The sequence below is a fragment of the Oreochromis niloticus genome, linkage group LG10 (genome assembly GCF_001858045.2).
Source record: "Oreochromis niloticus isolate F11D_XX linkage group LG10, O_niloticus_UMD_NMBU, whole genome shotgun sequence".
Taxonomy (NCBI): domain Eukaryota; kingdom Metazoa; phylum Chordata; class Actinopteri; order Cichliformes; family Cichlidae; genus Oreochromis; species Oreochromis niloticus.
The window spans coordinates 18,679,627-18,685,853 of NC_031975.2; positions in this window are offsets into that span (position 1 = coordinate 18,679,627).

A 6,227-nucleotide genomic window follows, 5' to 3' on the forward strand; every position below is an offset into this window, starting at 1 on the left:
CACACACACACACACACACACAAGCCTTAACATATCATCAACCCCATCCTTCTCTACACGCCCCCCTTCAGGATGACCTCTGAAGTCAGCAGGGTGTGTGTGTTTCAGTGCGCCACATGTGTCTGCTGCTACTGACAAACTAGAGACAAGTGATGACTGAGATTATGCAGGGCTGTGACTGGAGGACAGACCACCACCATCCCCCCACACCCAAACCCCAGTTAGCCTATTAATTTTTATTTATTGTCACATGTGTCAAACTCCAGCCATCTGCCACCACAGAAGGCTGTAACATTCTATAAAACATTTTTACAAATACTTCCAAACCCCAGAGAAGCCATATATTTCTTTTGTCCTGCTGCTCTCGCACTCTTTGCCAACCTGTTTGACTTCCCACGTGTTTTATGTTCTCCTCTTTCCTCAGACTTTGCTCTGTTCCCTTGTGCTGACTGAAGGAGAGCGGACAGAGCTAACCAAGCTTTTACTGCCTCTTTCCTTCTCACCCACCTTCCTGCTTTTCCTTGGTCCCCCCCAAAGTCTTCCAGAGAAAACACAGCTTAATGGAGTTTACGACCTGATTATTGCATGGACACACTGCTGGCTACTCCCCTACAGCGCCACAAACACACAGACTCTCAGTGGCGAGTGCTGCAATGGGGGAGAGAGTCACAAGTTTACCTGTCATCTCACATTAGTAACAGTCCAAACGGCTCCTCGAGCCACAGAGGAAATCTACTTAATGTCGTTCCAAACAGGAAGGTATATGGGGTTACATGCTTTTAATAAATGTCAGTCCATTAAGCACAGATAGTTCTCAGTGCTGTTTAAGTAAACTTAGACATGACAGTGTTTCTTTTAGCCCACACAACACCATTGCCAGCTATTAAAATAAACTCTGAGTAAGTTGTTGAGAAAATAGTGGCCAATGAGCTGACAAACAATTAGGGCCAGTTTTCTGAATTCCTAGCAAGCCGTGCAGCATTAGACAAGATGTCAACCATCCTATCACATGATCTAACACCTGCCTCTCGAAACAGCTAACTGCCACCCTGGGAAACAAGTGTAACACACCCACTGAGAGACTTTGTAGTGGGCCAGCTGATTCTAATTTTGAATCATGTACCAGTCTGAGGGAAACCCATCCTGGATGGAAACACCAAGAAATTCTCCTTGCATTAAGAAATATCCCCAAAACGTAAATGCCCTCATCATTTTTCCAACCTTACAATACCTTCAATGTAACTCTTAATCTTTACCTTATTTTTAAGAGACAGGCATATGCAAACTAGTCACTGTACTAACCCTCCCCACTCTTCCACTACAAACCTCATGCTCTCAAGCCATCTTTCTACCATCATAGTAAAAGGAAAGTGCACCTTCTCTCATTTCAAGCCATAATGAAAATAATCTACTTATTAATTACAGATTTAAAATGAGGTAAATACAACCAACCATAACACACCATTATTTATTAATACAAACATTAAGTCAAAATGCAGAAGTAGTGTGTGTTAAAATCTAAGTACATCCTTACTGCTAATCAGCCACGTGCTGCTAATCAAATGCACTTTATTAACTCATCATCAGCAAGTGCTAACACCTCTGTAAAAGCATGAGTTTTTGCAGTTTGCAGGTCTGGAGCAAACAGGTTTGTGTTAACACAATGAAGAGGAGGAAAGACATCACGGACGATTTCAGAGAAGCAGCTGTTGATGCTCATCAATATCTGGAAGGGTTACATGGCCATTTTCAAACAATTTAAGCGCCATCATTCTATAGTGGGGAAGATTATTTACAATGGAAAGCATTCAAGGCATCTTTTAGGCTTGCCAGGAGTGCGTGTCCCAGGAAATTCACCCCAAGATCTGACCAAAAAGAAAAAAGAATAAAATAAAATAACAACAGCTTCATCTCAGACTCTACAGGCATCAATTAGCAAATTAAATGTGAAAGTTCATTAAAGTATAATCAGAAACAGGGTGAACAAGTATGGCTTATTTGGAAGTATTGTCATACAGAGTCATACAGAAAACAATTAGTCTAGTTATTGCTTCTTAAGGTGGCTCTACAAGGAGCCAGTAGAAGGAGAATACATTGGCAGGGCTGGCAATCACATAAATTTTCCAGTAGGACTAAAATAGAAACATTTGTTTTGCACTTTCTTCTTATTTTTCCTCTAAAAATTAATAAAACTACACAAAGAAAAAAAAAACATTCTTCAGCTGAAACATTCACTAAAAGCAGACCTTCATTTATTTTGAGGGGTCACATGCCAAAAAAGGAAATTAGAAATCGTGACTTTGAGTTTAATCTAACCAAAATATTAAAAATCCAGCATTTTCTGTCTTGGCTTAAAGATATATTAAATAACACTTCATCAAATTTAACTCTTCCTGTTACCAGGCAATATTATTTTCTTGGATATGACGGAGTTCGAGTTATAAATGGGAAATTCCCAGCTGGTATGTAGGTCTCACAACCTCTGTGGGTTTCAGCAATTCCGGTCAGAAAGAAATGAGGCAGCTGCAACACATTAGTTTAGCTAATGTTTTGATGATATTTGGAGACATGAGAACAGGGAATCATAAGGTACTGCGCTAAAGTCATGAACCACCCATCATTTCTTTATATTTTGCTGGGGAAAATGGGAAATGGGTGCAGCTATTTATTGAAACATGTGCAAACATAAATGGAAATACAGTATAAAAAGGCAAAAACAGGGTTTGTACAATTCTAAACATCTTCAAATACTTGGTATGATGACCTCTTCATCACATCTAAACACTCTTCTTCAAGCTTTCTTATAATTTCTTGAAGTAGTCTTCATTAATAGTATTTCAGGCTTCTTGGTGGACATTCAAAGCTCTTGTTTGGATGCTGGTTGCCTTTTGTTCTGTTCACTGTCACGTTGATGTCTGAAGTCTGGGGAGGCCGATCCATAACTGATAGTGTTCAATTGACTTTTCCTATCCAGGTACAGTTAGAGGCATAAATATTTAGAAAGTTTGGGTTCTGTACATCACAACAGTGAATTGTAAATGAAACAACTCAGATATAGTTGAAGTGCAGACTTTCAGCTTTAATTCAGTGGGTTGAACAAAAAGATGAGGAGCTAAAGCATTTTTGACACAATCCCTTCATTTCAGGGGCTCAAAGTAACTGGACAAATTAAATAACTAAAATTAAAATGTTCATTTCTATTACTCGGTTGAAAGCCCTTTGCTGGCAATGACAGCTTGAAGTCTTGAGCTCGTGGATATCACCAGATGCTGGGTTTCCTCCTTTTTAATGCTCTGCCAAGCCTTTACTGCAGCTGCTTCCACTTACTGTTTGTTCTTGGGCCTTTCTGTCCGAAGTTTAGTCTTGAACAAGTGAAATGCATTCTCAACTGGGTCAGGATCATTCGAGAATATTCCACTTCTTTGCTTTAATAAACTCCTGGGTTGCTTTAACTGTTTGTTTTGAGTCACTGTCCATCTGTATTTTGAAATGCTGCCCAATCAATTTGACTGTGTTTAGCTGGATGTGAACAGACAGTATGTCTCTGAACACCTCAGAGTTCATTCGGCTGTTTCCGTCCTGTGTCACATCATTAATAAACACTGGCAGCCATCCACATCCAAGCCATCACACTGCCTCTGCTGTGTTTTACAGATGATGTGATATTATTTAGATCACGAGCTTTTTCTGTTTGTACAGCTTCAGGATGGCTTGTTTCACCTGCATGAAGAGATCCTTTGACCACATGTTGTCTGTTCATGGCAAAAACTTCCAAATGGAAACACAATACCTTAAATCAACTTCAGGCCTTTTATCTGCTTAATTGATAATGACATAACAAAGGAATTGCCCACACCTGCCCACAAAATAGAGTCCAATTACTTTTTGTCCCTTTAACAAGATGATGGTACATGACAAGGAGTTGAAACTACTGTTTCAGTAAACAGGTAATAAAACAAAACCTGTGTCTGTGTCCAAATATATATGGATCTAACATGTGTGCACTTCTTTTAACCTCCACTTTTCCAACTACCTCAAATTTTTTAACGACACACTACACAACATGGAAATGTTATAGTAGGATTTTAACCAACAGCTCTTTAGGAATCACCTTGTTGATGCAAAAAACCCCAAAAAACTATTTCATGCTTGTCAAACTTTGACATTTATATAGATATAACTCAGGAAATGGGAACAGATGATGTGTTTCTGTGACAAAACAAAAAACTTATGACACCTTAGCAAAAAATGCATTCTTTGCTAAGGTGTCATATATGATCCCTTTAGTCGGGTGCCTTTTTTATCCTTGAATGATTCATAGGTCAATGTAAGGAACCTCAACAAACATAAGAACATTCCTCTGAAAATAGTAGGGTACAAGGACTGGATGGAAAATGAGTGAAAAGCAGCTAATGGCCAAAGAAAAACTTTGAAAGACTTTTTCCACAGTACTGTATTTCTGTGCTAATTCTATGAATACTAGTGATGTAAAGAATTATTTAATGTGTGCATTTAAGTGTCATAAATGTAGGATTTGAGAGTTCATAAGCATTATAAACATCTGGTCCATTTCTAAGTAGTTGATTCAGCTAACATTATAGAGTCAGGTCATTGTATTTTCACTGCAGCTCACTGAGGTCCGGTGAGGTCTTCAAGGGGAAAACCTTTTCAGCCGAAATGATTGACCAGCTGTCAGGAAAAGTTTGTCCAAGCTTCTCTATCTGCACCGCAATTCTCATGGGTACGTTATGCTGTCATCATCAGGTCTTACATGGCACCTGTGACCTGTTGATGATTTCCACATTAAAAGGAAAGACCAATCACACACAGCTGTCTCTTAATAGACATATCTTTGCACTCCAGACAGCTACAGAAGGCGGAAAAGTTGTGGATAAAGCAATAACATCAAAGTGATAGAGAATATTTTGTAGCTTTTTAATACATGAGAGATGTAAATGGAGCACAGATGCAAACACACCTAAATTACATACACACACGTAGCTGGTGGTGCATTAGTGTGCATCCTGATGCTGTTCTACAGTCAAGTCTCTGTGCCTCAGTGTAATGTAATAAAACTACCGTCTCACTCCCACACAGACCTGCCTGTGAAGCAAAGCACTCTGGGTAGATTCACTACAGGGTCCCCTGAGACACAATGTGAAACCGCTGAAAACGGTCCTCTGTATGCACACACACACACACACACACACACACACACTGCACTTGCTCACAGAGAAAAAGGGAGAGGAAACATTTATGAATAAACAGATGAGGGTCCATTAGTTGTAATGTTATTATCCAGCTGCCTGAATTGTGACCTCGCGCAGGGTGTGTGTTTATGTGCGCACCAGAGACCGAGAGTGATAGAAAGGTTGTGAGACTATTTTGGTAGGCAAGGATATTTTTTAAGGGATCCTTTTTCAAAAGCAACACATTAGCCCTTAGCCTTTTGCTGGGATGACCATGTCGATCATCACTCACTGCCTAGTTAGACAACAAGTTTTCACGGCTGTGTAGTTTGTAGGCGATTTCTTCACCCCCAAGTCCACCGGAGGGTTTTTGGTTTTGTTTGGCTTTTTAACTTTAACTTGTTTTTTTCTTGGTCTACTCGTCTTTGGTAGGTCGTTTTCCACGGAAGATCATATGACTTGTTGAGCTAGGAAAAACACAGGTGTTACTTATAAGATTAACAATGACTGTTAACAATTATTGTGTAACTACAAGCATCACTGCAGCAGAGCCCTGAAACCAAAACAGCTAATTCAGTTGTTTTGAATTTAGTTTTTACACCCGTAGCACATGTTCTGTGAAAAGGCATGCTATAATAATTGAAAAAAAAATTGCTTTACCCTTATCTTTGTACAAAAAGCAAGATCACAAAACAAACTAACATGCTTCTCTCAGTCATTATCCATACTGAAGAGGAACAATAAAAAAGAATCAAAAGTGCGTGAATAGTTTATTGTAAAACTTTATTATAAATGTTAATGTGAACTTATTGAATATTAAAAGCAACCTAAAAACGCTTCAATCTCAACAGTACAAATGTAAAATGCAAACATACCAAAGGAAAGCCAAAGACAGCAACAGGAGGATGAAGTGAACTCTTTACTGACATTTAAAAGTGTTGCATGTGTCCTGCGCTCTGATACTGGAGCTGTGCAGCCTTTACAGATGATGCAGACTGACCTTCTGTAAGGGACTAAAGCAATAAATAAATAAAGTAG